Genomic DNA, 21193 nt, shown 5'->3' with positions numbered 1-21193 from the left:
CTAAGCAGGGATGGCTAGAGGACAAATGTAAGGATGTAGAGGCTTATCTCACTAGGGGTAAGATAGATACTGCCTACAGGAAAATTAAAGAGACCTTTGGAGATAAGAGAACCACATGTATGAACACCAAGAGCTCAGATGGAAACCCAGTTCTAAGCAAAGAAGGGAAAGCAGAAAAGTGGAAGGAGTATATAGAGAGTCTATACAAGGGCGATGCACTTGAGGACAATATTATGGAAATGGAAGAGGATGTAGATGAAGATGAAATGAGGGATGAAGTAGTGAAGGCAGCAGACGATCAAGTAGGTAAAAAGAAGAGGGTTAGTAGAAATCCTTGGGTAACAGAAGAAATATTGAATTTAATTGATGAAAGGAGAAAATATAAAAATGCAGTAAATGAAGCAGGCAAAAAGGAATACAAACGTCTCAAAAATGACATCGACAGGAAGTGCAAAATGGCTAAGCAGGGATGGCTAGAGGACAAATGTAAGGATGTAGAGGCTTATCTCACTAGGGGTAAGATAGATACTGCCTACAGGAAAATTAAAGAGACCTTTGGAGATAAGAGAACCACATGTATGAACACCAAGAGCTCAGATGGAAACCCAGTTCTAAGCAAAGAAGGGAAAGCAGAAAAGTGGAAGGAGTATATAGAGAGTCTATACAAGGGCGATGCACTTGAGGACAATATTATGGAAATGGAAGAGGATGTAGATGAAGATGAAATGAGAGATACGATACTGCGTGAAGAGTTTGACAGAGCACTGAAAGACCTGAGTCGAAACAAGGCCCCCGGAGTAGACAACATTGCATTGGAACTACTGATGGCCTTGGGAGAGCCAGTCCTGACAAAACTCTACCATCTGGTGAGCAAGATGTATGAAACAGGCGAAATACCCTCAGACTTCAAGAAGAATATAATAATTCCAATCCCAAAGAAAGCAGGTGTTGACAGATGTGAAAATTACCGAACAATCAGTTTAATAAGCCACAGCTGCAAAGTACTAACACGAATTCTTTACAGACGAATGGAAAAACTAGTAGAAGCCGACCTCGGGGAAGATCAGTTTGGATTCCGTAGAAATACTGGAACACGTGAGGCAATACTGACCTTACGACTTATCTTAGAAGAAAGATTAAGGAAAGGCAAACCTACTTTTCTAGCATTTGTAGACCTAGAGAAAGCTTTTGACAATGTTGACTGGAATACTCTCTTTCAAATTCTAAAGGTGGCAGGGGTAAAATACAGGGAGCGAAAGGCTATTTACAATTTATACAGAAACCAGATGGCAGTTATAAGAGTCGAGGGGGATGAAAGGGAAGCAGTGGTTGGGAAGGGAGTAAGACAGGGTTGTAGCCTCTCCCCGATGTTATTCAATCTCTATATTGAGCAAGCAGTAAAGGAAACAAAAGAAAAATTTGGAGTAGGTATTAAAATCCATGGAGAAGAAATAAAAACTTTGAAGTTCGCCAATGACATTGTAATTCTGTCAGAGACAGCAAAGGACTTGGAAGAGCAGTTGAACGGAATGGATGGTGTCTTGAAGGGAGGATATAAGATGAACATCAACAAAAGCAAAACGAGGATAATGGAATGTAGTCGAGTTAAGTCGGTTGATGCTGAGGGTATTAGATTAGGAAATGAGACACTTAAAGTAGTAAAGGAGTTTTGCTATTTGGGGAGCAAAATAACTGATGATGGACGAAGTAGAGAGGATATAAAATGTAGACTGGCAATGGCAAGGAAAGCGTTTCTGAAGAAGAGAAATTTGTTAACATCGAGTATAGATTTAAGTGTCAGGAAGTTATTTCTGAAAGTATTTGTATGGAGTGTACCCATGTATGGAAGTGAAACATGGACGGTAAATAGTTTGGACAAGAAGAGAATAGAAGCTTTTGAAATGTGGTGCTACAGAAGAATGCTGAAGATTAGATGGGTAGATCACATAACTAATGAGGAAGTATTGAATAGGATTGGGGAGAAGAGAAGTTTGTGGCACAACTTGACCAGAAGAAGGGATCGGTTGGTAGGACATGTTCTGAGGCATCAAGGGATCACCAATTTAGTATTGGAGGGCAGTGTGGAGGGTAAAAATCATAGGGGGAGACCAAGAGATGAATACACTAAACAGATTCAGAAGGATGTAGGTTGCAGTAGGTACTGGGAGATGAAGAAGCTTGCACAGGATAGAGTAGCATGGAGAGCTGCATCAAACCAGTCTCAGGACTGAAGACCACAACAACAACAACAACAACATCTCGACTACCTTGTTCGCAGCATGTCAAAGAGAAGAGAAGCATATTAAATGCAAGATATTACTGAACAGCAGTACATTTCGATTTCTCAGACATCCAAAGACATGTAATTTTGGACAGATTGCCTTCTGTATTGATTGTTTTTTTTTTTTTACAACCAGGTTATTTTTTAAGTCTTAATCTTTTTTCTCCTTTGAATCCAAGCCCACAGATGTTCAAAAACATGCAGGTGTTACAAAACGTTTTATGAACATGCAAATTTTGACAGTGCCACATATGTGGTTGTTCCTCCCTCGTGCGCTTTTTATATATTGCTTAAAATTTTTCTGAGGGAGCCTTTCATTTTATGCACGGTCCGTCAGTCCATAATTGTAGCTGTTTTTGATGACCATCCAAGAAGATGAAACGATTTTCAATGTGCAGTAAGAAACAGATTTGGGCGCAAATTTCCAGGAATCTATAAATTTCCTTGTAAGTTAGGCAGTTGTTAACATTATCAGTCCATGCGGTGCAATGTGAGAATGTTGCACAGTATACTGCCAGCGAATTAAATGTCGATATCTGGACAAATAGCAGAGTTTCACAAACAAGCATGCAATTACATCTGATGTGACAAAAAAATTACATCGATAGTCTTGAAGTCTGCCATCAATGAAGCCATTGACATCAGACTGCAATGACTACTTTAACTGGCACAGCAACCAAAACAGTAGTGGCGCACGCTGAGAGACTTTGGCAGGGGTACTATGAATTATTTGCTTCTCGACATCTCTCCAACACAAGCAGTGACATAATCCATACGTAAATTACGTAGCATTTCCTTGATGTCACCTCGGTGTAATCTGGCCGACTCTTACAAAGTATCACCATGGTATCAGTTAAGGTACCAGTACATGATCAATTACGATAGTCAGCTCCTGAAGATGACAATGGAGGAAGTCACTGAAAGCTGTAGGAAAACCGGGTTTCGAAAGACGGAGTGGTGCCATCGGAGAAGGAAGAAAGTGGAAGACTGGGCATTAACATCCTGTCGAAGATGTGATCAGTAGAAGTAGCTCACGACAAGGGTAAACCCTACACGATGTTTGTAGACCAGAGCTAGCACTAAATCTCTAATGACAGCGATGTCGACGGGAGGTCAGACTCTAACCGATTTCCTCTTGCGCAAAAGTGTGTTTTCTTAAAATCAGCTTCATAAAATATGCAAAGTCCGATGTAGGTAAACGCCATGGTTCGCCGGTTTCAGACCACATGTTGAGTCTCCTTTCTAATCGTGCATGACTGAGCATAGAGCGACACGTGATGCACTGCTACGGCTTCCCAGGTGGCTCAGCGCGGCTTTTCTTGGCAGTTCGAGAAGTGCTAAGCGTGCCGTAACTACGGAACCGTCCTACGGCAGCGTTGCCGAATAGCGGCGGTAACAGCCGAACAGCGAAGGGCGCCGGTACTAAAGACATAGCCTCAGATAGAATTCTGGAAGACGCAGATGTGCCTGCAGCATGTTCGACAACTGTTTCTGTAACTGATAATTATGTTTACAGTCCTAACTGCTGCTTCGTTTTTCCTAAATTTTTCCCCTAACTATCAGTCATTTAGAGTTTAGCATCGTTGATATTTGTCGTTGTCCTTCGACAAATTAATAACCTCGGCTTCCTCTGCTGCTCCCCTCCCAACGGTTTAAAATACGCGTAACATTTTAGGAGTTTTCGTTTGCAGCAGATCTTGCAAGTTGAGAGCACTGGTAAGTTTCGTCTGATTTTTCTGAAATTATAGAATGGCCGATTTCTTTCTGACAGCTTGTAATAAAGCTGTGTAATGTTTTTTTAGAACTATTTATTTCCTGGTTGTATTGAAACCTTGACTGACGGTATAAATAGGCCATCTCTCATCGTTTTTACAGTGCTGCAGGCTTCGTCAGCTTTTTAGACCAGTGTCTTATGACAGTAATTCGCCATTCACATTCAGTATATCCAGTTACTAGCATAGTTATGCTATTCAAATTGATTATCGTTGCTTTTATTTGAACCATACCAAGTATGCGTATGCTTACGCTTGTTCTGTCCAATATTTGTCAATAGTGCTCGAATGTGTATGTGTACGTGTGTTCCTAGATAAATGCAATACTAACACGCAGCTGCGGCGCAAAGTCTCGACAAGCTGATTTACTACGATCTGAGCCATTGAGCATTATCGGTGGGACGAGAGGTGTTTCACAAACGAGCTGGCGGATGCCAGTTGCCACATACATGGGAGAGTTCTTCCAGAAATATCAAGTCAATTAGAGGTTTCATTATTCAAAAATTCCAACGCAAGAACACATGATTAATGAGTCTACAAAGTGCAGAATGTGTTTCAGACCACTTCTTGTTAGGTGCAAAGATGGCAGTAGCATCTAGGAGGCAAAGACAAACTAAAGAGGTAAATTTTCCGATGAGGGACTGGATATTTTGATATACAACTCAGACAATTTGAAACAAGACTTTGTATAATTTCTTTATAACTTAACAGTTAGCAAACAAAATGGGACGCCTAGAAGTATTGGTTGGTGGAGGTGACGGCGATGGGAGGGGGGGGGGGGGGGAGGGAGGGCGAAAAAGTGGCGGAAGTAGATAAAGTGGTTGCAAGGCTGAGGAAAGAGACAGGAGATAGAGGAAACCTGCCGATTACCAGTCTGACAGATTGGGAGAAACATTTTAAAGATTTGCTAACAGGAGAAAGGATAGAGTACAAGGAAATAATGCGGGAAAAGGACGCAAGAAAGTGTGTAGCAGCTATCGGGGCATAACTGTCAGAATTACAGTTAGCAGAGTGTGCACGAGGTTTTAAAATTAAACATGTGAAAGATTACAACCGAAGTGGAAGAACAAAGTAATTTTCGAAGAGGTAGGTCTTGTGTGGATAAAATTATTACCCTAAGACATATCATGGAGAAGAGATTGGAAAGGAACCTAAGCAATCGTTTGATCTTCATAGACCTTCAAATAGCAAGTGACACAGTACAAATATAGATATTGTTCGAGGTGTGATGGTCAGGTCAACTGCCAAAAATTTATGGAAGGAGTACCATAAACCCGAAAGTCGGTCGAATGTGTCATTTAAGTAGCGAAAGAAATTTCTAGAGAGGCCTTGAGAACAACTAATGTAATGAAAAAAGACTCTGTCTGTCTCAAAAACTCCAAAACATTAATTTTTTTAAGTACCAAAGTCCTTACGTGAAACATTTCTTTAATTTAGGCTGAAAGCCTTAAGAACAAACAACTGAAACTCAAACCAGCTGAAGGCCGAAGAGTTAGAAATTCAGTAGGCCGAAGTAAACAAGTTAAATTCAAATCGGCCTTAGGCCGAAGACTTAAAAATTCAAAAATTGTTTAAAATACCAAAGGGCTTACGTGAAACAGTACTTTACTAGGCTGAAGGCCTTAAGAGTAAAACAATCTAATTTAAAACACAAAACCGGCTGGAAATCATATAGGTACCGACAACAAGAACAATTTAAAAAAAAAGCAGTACACACAAGGGCACCCAGATGTTCGAGGGTCGGCCTGTAATTCAACCACTAACGCTCGCTTAGGTGAGACAGGCAGTCGAGCCAACCATTCACGATCCCACGACAACCCAACCGACCGACAGTCAGCGGACCCACTAACAAGATAACTTCCACTTGACCCGACCAGGGCTCAACAGGGAGTTCAACAGAGCAACGTAGAAGATATTGGCGCCCACAACCAGTCATACACGGAGTTGTCAAACTGCACACCGTGCTGGACAGCAGCAACACGATGAGGAAACTACGCTGACTGAAATTTACGTCAACGCCAAGGGCAGGTAACCGGAACGTTAACGGCCACAAGGCAGAAGATTCCGCTGGTACACTTCAATTCAAAACATCAAATACAGTGAAACTCGACCGGAGGGTGGATAGAATTTTCCAACTTGAAAACCAAGTTGTTGCTCGCGGGAATACGCCGACAGCCGACAACGAACTCCAAACGACACAATGTGAACAGTCTTGACTTGCTGGTAGGTTAAATCGGAACTCAACTTTCGCGTCCAGGGTCGGTGAGACACGGACCTCGTAGCAATGGGAACAGCGCCACACTCTCCGACACCGCGTAGAGACCGCCAGCGGGCCCCGGCCAAACCACGCCCCACCGAGAACTCCTCACTGCTCCACGCCAACCGACCGACTCCTCAGAGCCCGTACGTCGACAACATTTAAAATAACTTGTCAGTCAAAACCACACAAACTACACGCAGTTACACGAACACTTGCACGAAGAACCAGACAATGTTAACGGCAGTGACTGTACTAAAATAGAGAGGAATCACGAGTCGGCACACACAGCCAACCTATAAGCGATCGCCGGCAGAATACACGTCGTCCGTCAAGGCGACCGACCGACGACCAACAGAAGTCGTCGCCACTCCAGTCATGTGTGTCGGCAACCGTCGAGCGAGTCGTGGCGGTCCGGACCTCACTGCTGCCGCGCTCCGACTCAACTTGTGCCGCGTGCCAACTCAAACACTGCCAGGTCCTAACTAACTGCTGGCACATTCCAGCCGACCCGTCGACACACCATGACCGGGCAGTAATAGCAGTCCAGCAAAGATAATACGGCAGGCCTTGTATCGATAAGCGCTGCTGCTGCCGCTCATGGGAAGGCAAAGCAGCAACTCAATGACACCAGTCATTGAAAATTAACATAACGAGGTGGCAGTACGGTGAAAACAGGGTGTAAAATAAGTAATAGCACGAACACGAGCCACGCACAGCTCAGACGTTTTATCTGTGACACTGGGTTTAGCTGTCACCTGACGATAGCCTAAGAAGCCGAAAGCCAGTTCGTGGTAAAATAAATAATATTTGCAGAATATCAGCAGTGCATTTTCGATTGTCTGTTAATTACTTATTTTCAGAAGTAGTGTATTAGTTTAAAATACAAAGGGTGTTCAATAAGTAATGCAACACATTATTTCCTGAAAGCAGGTTGGTTTTATAAAGGAATTCAATACACCGTATTTTCCCCACTTTCTTGGCTACAAAACTCTATTTTTCAACATAATCTCTGCTCAATTCGAAGGCCTTACACCACCTTATTGGGAGGGTCTGTACGCCAGCGTGGCGCCACTCTTCTGGTCGGCGTCGGAGCCAGCGTCTTGTTGCTTCAATAACCTCCACCATCGTCTGCGTACTGCTTCCCGCCGAGAAGGAAGACGGAAGGACCAAGCTGCTCTCTGGTGCGCGGACTTTTCAAAAATGGTTCAAATGGCTCTGAGCACTATGGGACTTGACTTCTGGGGTCATCAGTCCTCTAGAACTTAGAACTACTTAAACCTAACTAACATAAGGACATCACACACATCCATGCCCGAGGCAGGATTCGAACCTGCGACCATAGCGGTTGCGCGGTTCCAGACTGTAGCGCCTAGAACCGCACGGCCACCCCGACCGGCCGCGCGGACTTTTGTGAGGCTTTGAGTTGTCCTGGGGAAGGAGAAGTTCGGTTGCATTTTTGTGGCGAAGAACGCGCAAAGTGTCACACTTATAGGGTTGATCATCGCACCGTGAGAGTGCCAGAAGGCCGCCGCTACGACCTTATCGGCTAGGGGTGCGGCTTGGTGTGGCACCACTCCACGGATTGCTGGTTTGTTTCCAGTTGGAAGTGACGAAACCAAGTGTCATCGCCTGTGACGATGTTCGACAAAAAAATTTTACTACGAGTCTCGTAACGCGCAAGCAACTCCGCGCAGATGGTACTTCGTTGCTCTTTATGGTCTTATTTTAGGTGACCAGTAACGCAGCGGGCACACAACTTTGAATACGTCAGTTGGTTTATTGGTGTGTCAACACTTTCAACAAAGATGTCCAACTGAGCAGCGAGCTGTCTGATTGTTATCCGTCGATCACCTCGAGTGAGAGTGTTGGGGGTTGGGGTTGTTTGGGGGGAAGAGACTAAACAGCGAGGTCATCGGTCTCATCGTATTAGGAAAGGACGGGGAAGGAAGTCGGCTGTGCCCTTTGAAAGGAGCCATCCCGGTATTTGCCTGGAGCGATTTTTCCCTAATCACGGAAAACCTAAATCAGGATGGCCGGACTCGGGATTGAGTGAGAGTGGCCGCACGTTTCAACACTGTAGGACTCACAGCAGTGTGCGGCCAGCTGGCACGCGGGAAATCGGACAAGTTTGTGCGAACTTGCTGCGATTACGACAGACGCCTCGCCCAACGATTCACCTTACTTTTGTTCACTGCCAGGTCTCCGTAGACATTCTGGAACCGCCTACGGATATCTGCGGTGCTCTGGTTTTCTGCCGAAAGTAGCTCAGTGCACTCTGCTTAGAACGCACCTCCGTTACAGACACCATTTTGAAGGCTACGTACAGCGGCGCCACGTATCGTAACTTCTTGAAGCTATAGGGACTGAAGCGGGAATATTCGACGATGTCACACAACAAATTCTGCACTTTTCAACCGAAGTTGTCCGAGAAAAAAGGGTTGCATTACTTTTTGAGCTCCCCTTGTATGTTAATAAAATCTGAAATATGCAATACGATTATTTCAAGTGGTGTGCAAAAAATCTTTTAGCAGATATTATACGTGGGTTGAAACTTTAATAGTGGCAACTCTTTATTTACAGCTCGTACAAAATAGATACGTGTTTCAAAGTTTTACTGACCTTCAGAGTAGTTACCAGCATTGTGTATAACCCGTTGCCAGCGATGTGGAAGTCGTAGGATACTCTTAGCAGTGCCAGTTGTGTTGACAGTTCGAGCAGCGCGATCTATTGCTCGACGAATTTGTAGCAGTTCTGAAGTGAATAGCGTGAAGTGTTTCCCTCAGTTTAGAAATCGAGTTGAACTCACGAGGGCTTAAGTCATGGCAGTGCAGTAGGTGGTATAGCACTTAGCAGCCCCATCAGCCAAACAAATCAGTAACAGCTTGCACTGTACGTGCTTGAGCAGTGTCCTGCAAAATGATGGTCAGGTCCTGCAGAAAGTGTCATCACTTCTGTCTCTAAGCTGGCCGGAGGTTTTGTTGCAGAAATGAACAGCACAGAGACAGAAGTGATGACACTTTCTGCAGGCCCTGACCATCATTTTGCAGGACACTGCTCAAGCACGTACAGTGCAAGCTGTTGCTGTTTTGTTTCACTGATGGGGCTGCTAAGTGCTATACCACCTACTGCACTTCCCTGACTTTAGCCCTCGTAAGCTCAACTCGATTTCTAAACTGAAGGAAACACTTCACAGCATTCGCTTCAGAACTGCTACAAATTCGTCGGGCAGTAGACCGCGCCGCTCGAACTGTCAACACAACTGGCAATGCTAAGAGTATCCTACGACTTCCACATCGCTGGCAACGGGTTATACACAATGCTTGTGACTATTTGAAGGTCAGTAAAACTTTGAAACACGTATCTATTTTGTACGAGCTGTAAATAAAGAGTTGCCACTATTGAAGTTCCAACCCTCGTACATAGTCATGCATTACCAAAAATTTAATTTGTACAGAGTTCAGGATATGATCGCATCTACATGACATTTCTATATGGTGAAATAACTTTATTACTGAATTATTCAGCAGGAAGTTGAGCAATGAAGAGACTGCAGTAGGAGTAGACGAAAGATAGAACAGCATTGTGAAAGTCTGTAAACTTGCTGCAGAGGAAGTAACAGGCATAAGAAGGAATAGAAAAACGTAGGAATGGTTTGATGAAGATTGCAGGTCAGCAATAGAGGAAAAGAACAAGCCAAGAACAAAAGTGCTACAGAGAGAAACCAGAAATAATGTGGAACAATATATAGAATTAAGGAGAAGAGCTAACAGACTATGAAAGAGAAAGAAATGAGAGTGGACTAAGAATAAAATTCAAGAAATAGGAGAGTTAAAGTAACAGAGTGAAATAAGGAAGTTCTGTCACGCGGTAGGCAAAATTAAGAATAGATTCCAGCCAAAAACAATGGCCTGTTCCAGTAAAGATGGAAAAATGATAAGGGAGGAAGAACAGATAGTGGGAAGATGGGCAGAGTATTTCAAAGATACACTAAGCACCAGCCTAGAAGATGAAGAGACAGCCGCACAGGAGGAAAGAGTGGACCTGGAAGTAGACAATGAAACCAATGAGGCAAGAAAGCCAACACTGCAAGAGGTCTTCCGGGGTGTGCACAAGTAAAAAAAAAATCGAGCCCCTGGGGAAGACAGCATAATCGCAGAATTATTAAAAATTGGCAGTGAGGCTGTAATAAAGGAACTGCACACATTAATATCAGACATATGGGAAATAGAAACTATTCCAGATAATTGGAAAACAGGAAAAATAGCTGGCCGGAGTGGCCGTGCGGTTCTAGGCGCTGCAGTCTGGAGCCGAGCGACCGCTACGGTCGCAGGTTCGAATCCTGCCTCGGGCTTGGATGTGTGTGATGTCCTTAGGTTAGTTAGGTTTAATTAGTTCTAAGTTCTAGGCGACTGATGACCTCAGAAGTTAAGTCGCATAGTGCTCAGAGCCATTTGAACCAGGAAAAATAATCCCCATATATAAGAAATGGGACAGAACACCATGTGAAAACTATAGAGGTATAACACTCCTAAGCACAACTTTTAAGAAGATCTTCACAAGCATATTAAAGGAAAGCATACAGAAGTGTGCAGAAGGCATACTCGGGGAATATCAGTGTGTCTTTCGATCAGACAGAGGAACAACTGATCAAATATTTGTGATAAGACAAATGATGGAAAAGTTCTATGAATATGATACAGATCTGCATTTCCTATTCATCGACTTCAAACAAGCCTTTGATAGCATAAATCAGCATAAATCGGTAAGAAATGTACGGAGTACTGAAAGAGGTTGGTATATGTGCTAAACTAATAAGACTAATCAGAAGGACAATGACGGAGACAAGAGCAAAAGTAAAGGTCCTTAGCAGAACAGGTGAAAGCTTTGACTTCAATAAAGGCGTGAAACAAGGTGATAGTCTCTCCAATGTACTATTCAATATAGCCCTGCATAGTGTAGTAAATAAAATCAACAAAAGAGGCACAATATTTATGAAAACTAGCCAGTTATGTGCATATGCTGATCACATTGCTATAGTAGGAAGAAATATCAATACACTCCAAGAAATATACTTGGCAATGGAAACAAAAGCCTTAGAAATTGGCCTCATAGTAAATGAAAACAAAACAAAATATATAGTAATGTCACAATCTGAGGCCAGAAGAACCCCTAAAAACCTAAACATCAATTGGAAATGCTTCGAAGGAGTGTCCTCTTTTAAGTACTTAGGAGCCCTAATAACAAATGATAACAGTATTGGAAAGGTTATAAGGGAAAGAATTCAAGCAGGAAACAGAGCTTACTTTGCAAATATGCAGCTTGTCAGAAATAGCCTTGTTACAATAAAAACAAAACTGCTAATACATAATTCCCTAGTCCACCCAGTTATCTCATATGGGTCAGAGGTATGGACGTTGACAGAACACGATAAAAATGCACTAATAACCATTGGGAGGAAAATACTACGCAAAATCTATGGGCCAATAAGGGAGGAAGAAGGCTGGAGAATACGCTACAATGCTGAATTACACGAGTTAATGCAAAGTAGGGACATAGTAAAATTTGTGAAATCGCAGCGAATACGATGGCTAGGACACTAGGAGAGAATGGCAGAGGACAGAATTCCAAAGAAAATGATGAAAGGTGTGATGCATTCTGCAGACCTAGAAGAAGGTGGATTGACGTCGTAATAATGGACCTCACCAGTGTAGGAGTCCGTGGGTGGAAAATAGCAGCAAATAACCGAGAAGTGTGGAGGAAGATCGTTGAAGAAGCCAAGGCTCACCAAGGGCTGTAGCGCTACTGAAGAAGAAGAAGATTTAGCATTTGAACATTGTTTGTTTAGCATTATTTGTTTAAGTTATGATACGATCAAATTTAATGTATAGTAGAGTCTAATACACATGCACGGGCTTCTGTGCCGTTTAATCATTTGTCTGCGTAAGATGTACCCACACTATAATGGAATGCTTGAAAACCAGAATTATTCCCATGGGAAGCGAAGTTGAGAAATGATGTGATTCCTTCCATTCAAAGGTTAAGTTCAAATTCAGGAAGCAGAGCAGCGGAATAATATGGAAAATGAAATCTGGATTATTAACGGTGGAGAAAGCCGTCCAGAATTCTGAAAACGTAACTAAAGCAAGGAAAGGAAGAAGCTTAGGGTTTAACATCCCGTCGACTGCGAGGTAAGACGGTGCATAAACTCGGAGAGGGGAAGGTTGGGAGACGAAATTGGAAAGGCAACATGCGGGCATTCGCCTCAGGCGGCATAGCCAAGTCACAGAAAATATAAATCTGGACGGGGATCTGAACCGCCCTCCAGCAGAACGCGAGACCAGAGATCCTCCACTCCATTCGTTTACAATCAAAGGAGATCAAAGACATATCCATCATGTAATAAAAAGACAGACGTGAAATTGCTACAGAAAATTCCCCTGAGGGTCGATGTGTTAAAGGTTCGAGATACGCCGCAAGATGTGACTAATGTTTCCGCTCAAGATAAAACAAGAGAGACTCAAGGACAGCTGTACCTCTTCTGGTGCGGTGATTGGGTGTTTTCTGCTTCCTCCTATTCTGCACAGTTTTTTGAAAAGATGTACGCTTTTTTGCAGTCTGTAACGACGTTTCGCTGTAAGTGCGTGAGTGATGTTTTATTCACGGACAAGTGCACAGTGTTTCTTGTAGCGTCCGGATAGAAGGTGGAAAAGTACTGGCGTGGAAAGAACACTGCTTCCCGCTTAAGAGTTTTACAGATAGAACAAAACTATGGAAAATGAAGATTATTCTCCCGCAGTCACTACCCGTAACACTGACTGTTTCGTCACGGCAGTACTGCGTTACCGAATGGGGGAGGCTACGTTGCTTTTTTTTATTTCGACCATCAACCCTTAGGTCAGTAGGATGGGTTTCTTTAGTCCTGTGGCTTTGCGGTATTCTTTCACTTTCAGAATAACTATTGCAAGTAGTACTGATTAGGGAAAACATTGTGAACACGTGTTTAATAGCGTGTATCTTTGGATCACAACAGTGCTTCCCAGTAGCTTGGATTCGGCTACCCTCTACGCACAGGTCATGCAATATCCGTAAGTCCCCCCCTCCCCCCCCCTTCCCGCTGTCGCCCCTTGTACGTTTCATCAGGTTTAGATCACGCGAATTTGGTGGGCGAGACATCAACGAGAGACCACAATCAGGTTCCTCAAACCACCGTAGCACGATTCTGTCCGTATTACGTGTGGAGAGTTATCTTGCTGGAAGATGCCATGCCGTCGGCGAAGACACCAGTCGTGAAGGGATGCTACTGGGCCGCAACAATGTTCGTGCAATCCATAGCCTCTGATTACTACCACAGGTCCCGCTGAAGGCGAGATGAATGTCGAATGTCCCCCATGATAGCATACTGCAATCTCCACCGGCTCGCTTTTGTGACTCGGACCACGCTTTGAAGAGCCCTTCATCACCTTTCAGTTCCAGTACGAACGTCGGAATGGCAAATATTGAGATAACGGATAGAGGAAAGAAAAGCAACTACTATCGCTTAGTAATGGCAAGGGACCAGGAGCAGATGAAATGCACATAAGATTCAACATAGAGCCTACGAAAGATCTTGCTCCCCTTCTTGCAGCAGTTTATCGTAGATCGCTGGAGCAACGAAAGGTACCCAGCGACAGCAAAAAAGCGCAGGTCATTCCTGTTTTCGAAAATGATACGCACAGTTATAGACCTATATTGTTGACGTCAATCTGTTGTATAGTTACGGAAAATCTTTTATGTTAAAAAATTGCGTTTTTGGAGAACGAAAATCTTCTCCACAATAATATACATGGATTCCGCTATCAGAAGCCTTGAGAAACTCAGCTCACTCTGTTCCTCCATAATATCCATAGCACAGTAGACAACGGCGCTTAGGCTGATGCCGTGTTCCGTGACTTCAGTAAGGCATTTGACACTGTCCGACAATGATGCCGGTTTAGTGAAAAAAAAAAAAAGCAGTTGTATTCAAGACTTCCTTGCAGACAGACCTCAACACGTCGCCCTGAACCGGGCAAAATCGACAGATGTACGGGTAATTTCCGGTGTACGCCAAAGGAGTGTGAGAGGAGCGTTATTGTTGGCAATGTACATAAATGATCCAGTAGAAAGTGTCGGATGCCCTTTAAGACTGTTTACAGATGATGCGGTTGTTTGTAGCAAAGTATCGACACCAGAAAGTATCGATTTGCAGTATAACCTGTTGACTGGTGCGGGCTCTGGCAGTTGAACCTGAACGTAAATAAATGCAATATATTGCCAGTACTGTACAACTACACTATCGACGACCAACTGCTGGAGACTGCATCTTCCTTAAAACATCTAGGAATAACAGTTCAGACCGACTTTAAATGGGATGACCACACAAAAGGAATAGTAAGATACGCAGATGCCAGACTGAGATTCGTAGGAAGAATACTAAGGAAACGTAATTCGTCCAAGAAAGAAGTGGCTTATAAGGAGCTTGTTCCACCTTCTCGAGTATTGTTTACGACAATGGGACCGCTGTCAGATAGGACTGGTAGAAAAGAGGCAGAGAGAAGATCCAAAGAAGAGCGGCGCCTTTCGTCACGGGATCGTTCAGTCGGTGCGAGAGCATTACGGAGATGCTCATCAAAGCCCAGTGGAAGATACTAGAAGAGAGGCGGCGTGAATCACGGAGGTTTACTATAGAATTTCAAGAGAGTACCTTTCGGGAATAATCGGATAACATACTAATTCTTTGAAAGTCTGCTGCTCCGGCAGCAAACCCGAGTAGACTTTCAATACTTATTACGCTGGTAAAGCCTACTTCTTCCAACATACATCCCACCTAATGATCACCATTCGAAAATTCGAGAAATTAGAGCCAGCACAAAGGCTTACCGATAACCATTCTTCCCACACGTCATTCACGCGTGGAACAGTGTAGGGGGGGGGGGGGGGGGGAGGGCAAATCAATTATTGGTATCAGAAGTACCCTCCGCTACACACCATGAGATGGCTTTCGTAGTATGATGTACTCTGAAGCGACAAAGAAACTCGCATAGGCATGTCGTATACAAATGCAGACATATGTAAACCGGCAGAATACGGCGCTGCGGTGTCTGGCGCAGTTATTAGATCGGTTACCACTGTTTCAATGGCAAGTTATCAAGATTTAAGTCAGTTTGAATGTGGTGTTATAGTCCGAGGTAACGATGAAGTGGGGACTTTCACGTACATTTCACGAGTGTACCGTGAATATCAGGCATCCGGTAAAATATCAAATCTCCGGCATCGCTGCGGCCGGAAAAAGATTCTGCAAGAACGGGACCAACGACGACTGAAGAGAATCGTTCAACGTGACAGAAGGGCAACCCTTCCGCAAATTGCTGCAGATGTCATTGATGCTCCATCAGAAAGAGTCAGCTTGCGAACCATTCAACGAAACATCATCGGTATCGGCTTCCATAGGCCCACTCGTGTACCCTTGATGACTGCACGACACAAAGCTTTACGCCTCTCCTGGGCCCATCAACTCCGACGTTGTACTGTTGATGACTGGAAACGTGTTGCCTGGTCGGACGAGTCTCGTTTCAGATTGTATCTAGTGGGTGGACGTGTACGGGTATGGAGACAACGTCATGAATCCATGGACCCAGCATGTCAGCAGGGGCTGTTCAAGCTGGTGGAGGCTCTGTAATGATGTGGGGAGTGTGCAGTTGGAGTGATATTGGACCTCTGATACGTGTAGATACGACTCTGACAGGTGACACGTACGTAAGCATCCTGTCCGATCACCTGCATCCATTCACGTCCATTGTGCATTCCGACGGGCTTGGGCGATTCCAGCAGGACAATGCGACACGCCTAACCTCCAGAATTGCTACAGAGTGGCTCCAAGAACACTCTTCTGAGTTTAAGCACTTTCGCTGGCCACCAAACACCCCAGAGATGAACATCCTTTAGCATATCTTGGATGCCTTGCAACGTGCTGTTCAGATCTCCATCCCCTCGTACTCTTACGGATTTATGGACTGCTCTGCAGGATTTATGATGTCTCTCTCCAGCAGTTATCAAGATTTAAGTCGAGTCCATGCCACGTCGTGTTGCGACACTTCTGCGTGCTCGCGGGGGCCCTACACGATATTAGGCAGGTGTACCAGTTTCTTTGGTTCTTCAATGTATATCTTCTATTTACTCTGTCAGTCCCATATGTACAGATTCCAGCCCGAAGAGCAGTATTGAAGCACTGGACGAACGGGGATTTTGTAACCTGCTTCCTGAGGATTCCTCCGATGTGTCTCACTCTGCCTTACCTGCGATCAGTTTTATGTTCGATTTAAATTTGCTTCGTACACATACGCTCATATATTTAAAGCATGTGGCTGCCTCCAGTGATTTTTCGGTAATCAAACAATAACGGGTCTTTCTAGCTGTTTATGGACACATTTGTTTATTTTGTCAATCACTGCGACAAATTCCGATCCTCTGCGATTATTCCTGGATTTAGTACAAGTTTATACCGCTGGACGTCTTAAGTATTTAACACCATCATGGAACTTCCGACCTTATCCATTAGATCATTTATACGCATGGTGTTTATAAGTTAATGACAATATTCTGAAAAGGATATAATGCTACTAACCATATAAAGGAGACGCTGATTCGCAGGGAGGCTCAACAAAAGGACTGCTAAACATGTGAGCTTTCGGCCAGACAAAACACACACACACACAAACACACACACACACACACACACACACACACACACACGAGCGCGCGCGGACACAATTGACCACTGTTTTTGGCCACAAGGCCTTCTGGCCGACAGCTGTTATTGATAGGTACAATCATTTCACCGAATCTGGCTGTGTATCAGTAACTGAACACGACACTTTGTCTTTGAGTCCCGAATTTTCTCTGAACCGTAGTAGCGAATTCAAATTCGTGAAAACATAGACAAGACTGTGCACACTCTGTACTATTATACGATTCCACGATGATTGTTGGAATAACTCATACGCGCAATGAGTTTCTGTCTTTTATAGATTTCTGTTAGAAACAATCGAAACCTGTTATTTCTTTTTGAATCACTCGGTACATGCAAGGGGCTGGAAAAGCACGTCTTCCACACTATCAGCTGACGTCTTTGGGACAGACGGAAAAACATCGGAAACTTTCTGCTACGTAGTGTTACGCGTTCATGTTGAGCGTTGTCCTTCAGACTGCCTCGCAAGAATTCTTTCATCTGCCAGAAACAACCAGGTGCTTTTCATGAGCCACGGAAGTCGTTTTTTTCGGTTACTTCCATTTTTCCATTGCATCTCTCCACATTAATTTTCCGGTACGACTGACTGTGCGGTTTACGACGCTGACTTGGAGAATCGCAGTGAACCACCAGATAATGATTAGCAGCGCAAATCAAGCGGCTATTTTCTTTATACTACTTACTATCAGATGAAATTACTTGATTGAGTTCTCAGTTGTTACCGCCACCGGCTGCAATGTATTTCTCCGTGTGCCTACACTGCCGTCTCTCAATATGAGGGAACCTGCAACAGAAACAACAGAAACTCTAATAGCGGTACACGAGAAGAACAACGAACTGTGGCGTCTCGCTCTCTGCGGAGCACGAACGCTGGCTAAAATACAAACATACCAGCACAGCTACCAGCGCTTGCAAAAATGGATCGTCGATAACTACAACGTGTATGCTCGAACCGATTATTTATCAATCTAGACTTATATTTTGTCGTGGAGTATGAGCCATCTATAGGAGATACAGATTTTATTTGAAGAAATACCACACGTAATAAATGATGCGTTGGGAAAGTGTGGGGGGGGGGGGGGGAGGGGGGGAGGGGTGGTAAGGGGGCCAGGGGGGTAGGGGGGGGGGGCAGAGGGGGGTTGGGAATACGCAGCAACATGGTCAAATAACACTGCGCGGTAGACAAATCACGTACCTATTAATGTTTAAAAGTAGGAGAATAAAACACCAGATATTAGGAAGTGGTAATATTGACTAATCAGAATTTAAAAAAAAGTTCGAATGTGTGTGAATACCTAAGGGACCAAACTGTTCGGGTCATCGGTCCCTAGACTTACACACTACTCAAACTAAGTTATGCTAAGAACAACACACACACACACACACACACACCTATGCCCGAGGGAGGACTCGAACCTCCGGCGGGTGGGGTCATGCAGTCGGTGACATGGCGCTCAAACCGCGCGGCCACTCCGCTCGGCTTAATCCGAATAAAACATTCTGTATGGAATTTAAATGAAAACCCATGCTGCTTGACAGAGCGTATATGAACGATGCGGGAGACCCGCACCGCCGTATTAGGTAAGGTCCTAATGGAGATGGTTTGCCATTGCCTTTCTCCGATCTTAATGGAGATGAATGATGATGAAGACGACACAACAACACCCACTCATCTCGGTGCAGGTGAAAATGCCTGACCCCGTCGGGAATCGAACCCGGGACCCCGTGCTCGGGAAGCGAGAATGCTACCGCGAGACCACGAGCGGTGGACTGTATAACAAACCTTTAATCTTTATTCGTTACAGAGATACAGCTGCTTACGGAGAGAAGTTTTCATTTTGCAGGTTGGTACTCCTGTTGCTACGGGTTATTTTCACCGACTGGGGGTGTGTGTAATCTCACGATGATATCGAATTTAAACTGACCAGAACAGTTGTCGCTCATTCGGGTCAGCCTCTGCCAGACATCATGTTATGAATTTGCATGTATCAATTTTCAAAACCCGAATGAGAGTCAGTGTGATATAGTACAATGAGAGTAGTGTTAGCATTATTTCTGTGAATGTACTGGGAGTAAAAAATAATAATAATAAAACAAAATATATTTGGTTCTGAACCGATAAAGAAAAAATGGAAGGGTGTCGAAAGAAATTGCGCTGTTTGGTGATGACGTCTAAGTGTCGCTGGTTTTCTCTCCTCGCAATGGACATTCTAGAAAGAAGTTGCGGTATTCCTTACAGTAGTGATTTTCAACGTTTCTGGGACAGTTACCGTTAGATATCAGCCAACACAACCAATTTTAGCACCTGAATAAACCTTGCACCGAAAAGGTAAACAAACAGTTTACCTCGTTTATGATTAAAATGACGAAAGTGAGTTCCATCAAATGAAACTCACAAAGAAAAATCGTTTCGATGATACTATTATTTCCAACCTCTTTTTAATAATCAGTTTAGTATCCGCCGATGCAAGTTTGTCAGAAGCTCACTTTAACTCCTCTGAATTGTGAGGAGCAGACTGCGTATTCTCAAGGTTGGATGATTTGGGGGGGGGGGGGGGGGGGGGGGACCAAATAGAGAGGTCATCGGTCCCATCGAGTTAGAGAAGGATATGAGGAAGGAAGTGGATCGTGCGCTTTCAAAGGAACCATCCCGGCATTTGCCTGAAGCGTTTTACGGAAATCACGGAAAACGTAAATCAGGATGGCCGAACGCGGGATTGAACCGTCGTTCTCCCGAAGGCGAACACAGTCTGTTAACCACTGTGCCACATCGCTCGGAGTGTTCTTAAGGTTGCATACTCTTCTCCAACCCTTTGTGAAAATCTTGAACGTTCTGTTTTACGAAAACATGTTATTAGACTAATGTCATCGCTGAATTTTGTTCTAGCTCGAATTTCAATTGTTGAAAATAGCATTATCTCCTTCTCTGAACACAGGCACTTATTCTTCGATTTCCTGACAAAGGAAATAAATTGCTAGATGCTAAAATTGCAGCACAATGAATACCGCATGCAACAAACATCAGACTGGCATGAAGTAACCAGCATGCAACATTCCGGTATTCCGGTGCAACCGCAAAAGCAGATACGAGTGTAGCTACTACTATCTAGGTTCTGTATATGTTGTCGTTGTTGTGGTCTTCAGTCCGGAGACTGGTTTGATGCAGCTCTCCATGCTACTCTATCAAGCTTCTTCACCTCCCAGTACTTACTGCAACCTACATCCTTCTGTATGTGTTTAGTGTATTCATCTCTTGGTCTCCCTCTACGATTTTTACCCTCCACGCTGCCTTCCAATACTAAATTGGTGATCCCTTGATGCCTCAGAACATGTCCTACCAACCGATCCCTTCCTCTAGTCAAGTTTATCCACAAACTTTTCTTCTCCCCAGTCCTGTTCAATACCACCTCATTAGTTATATGATCTACCCATCTAATTTTCAGCATTCTTCTGTAGCACCACATTTCGAAAGCTTCTATTCTCTTCTTGCCCAAACTAGTTATCGTCCATGTTTCACTTCCATACATGGCTACACTCCATACAAATTCTTTCAGAAACGACTTCCTGACACTTAAATCTATACTCGATGTTAACAAATTTCTCTTCTTCAGAAACGCTTTCATTGCCATTGCCAGTCTACATTTTATATCCTCTCTACTTCGACCATCATCAGTTATTTTGCTCCCCAAATAGCAAAACTCATTTACTGCTTTAAGTGTCTCATCTCCTAATCTAATTCCCTCAGCATCACCCGACTTAATTTGACTACATTCCATTATCCTCGTTTAGCTTTTGTTGATGTTCATCTTCTACCCTCCTTTCAAGACACTATCCATTCCGTTCAACTACTCTTCTAAGTCCTTTGCTGTCTCTGGCAGAATTACAATGTCATCGGCTAACGTCAAAGTTTTTATTTCTTCTCCATGGTTTTTAATACCTAGTCCGAATTTTTCTTTTGTTTCCTTTACAGCTCGCTCAATAAACAGATTGAATAACATCGGGGATAGACTACAACCCTGTCTTACTCCCTTCCCAAACACTGATTGCCTTTCATGCCCCTCGACTCGTACAACTGCCATCTGCTTTCTGTATAAATTGTAAATAGCCTTTCGCTCCCT

The 21193-nt window shown here is 43.8% G+C and overlaps 1 protein-coding gene across 2 annotated transcripts in view; it reads right to left on the bottom strand.

Annotated features, from left to right (window-relative positions):
• The window catches only part of LOC124619404 (protein croquemort-like), a 145521-nt gene extending 127657 nt beyond the window's left edge, over positions 1-17864 (bottom strand). Inside the window, exon 1 of one of the 2 annotated variants that reach the window (XM_047145761.1) lies at positions 17759-17864. The gene's annotated coding sequence lies outside the window, so the exon portion shown is untranslated. The remainder of the gene's footprint in view (positions 1-17758) is intronic. The other variant, XM_047145763.1, reaches the window with a different exon arrangement.
• Positions 17865-21193: the final 3329 nt, after the last annotated feature.

The sequence above is a fragment of the Schistocerca americana genome, chromosome 6 (genome assembly GCF_021461395.2).
Source record: "Schistocerca americana isolate TAMUIC-IGC-003095 chromosome 6, iqSchAmer2.1, whole genome shotgun sequence".
NCBI lineage: Eukaryota > Metazoa > Arthropoda > Insecta > Orthoptera > Acrididae > Schistocerca > Schistocerca americana.
Note: the sequence above shows the minus strand (reverse complement) of the source record. Positions and strands in the feature narration are given on the sequence as shown.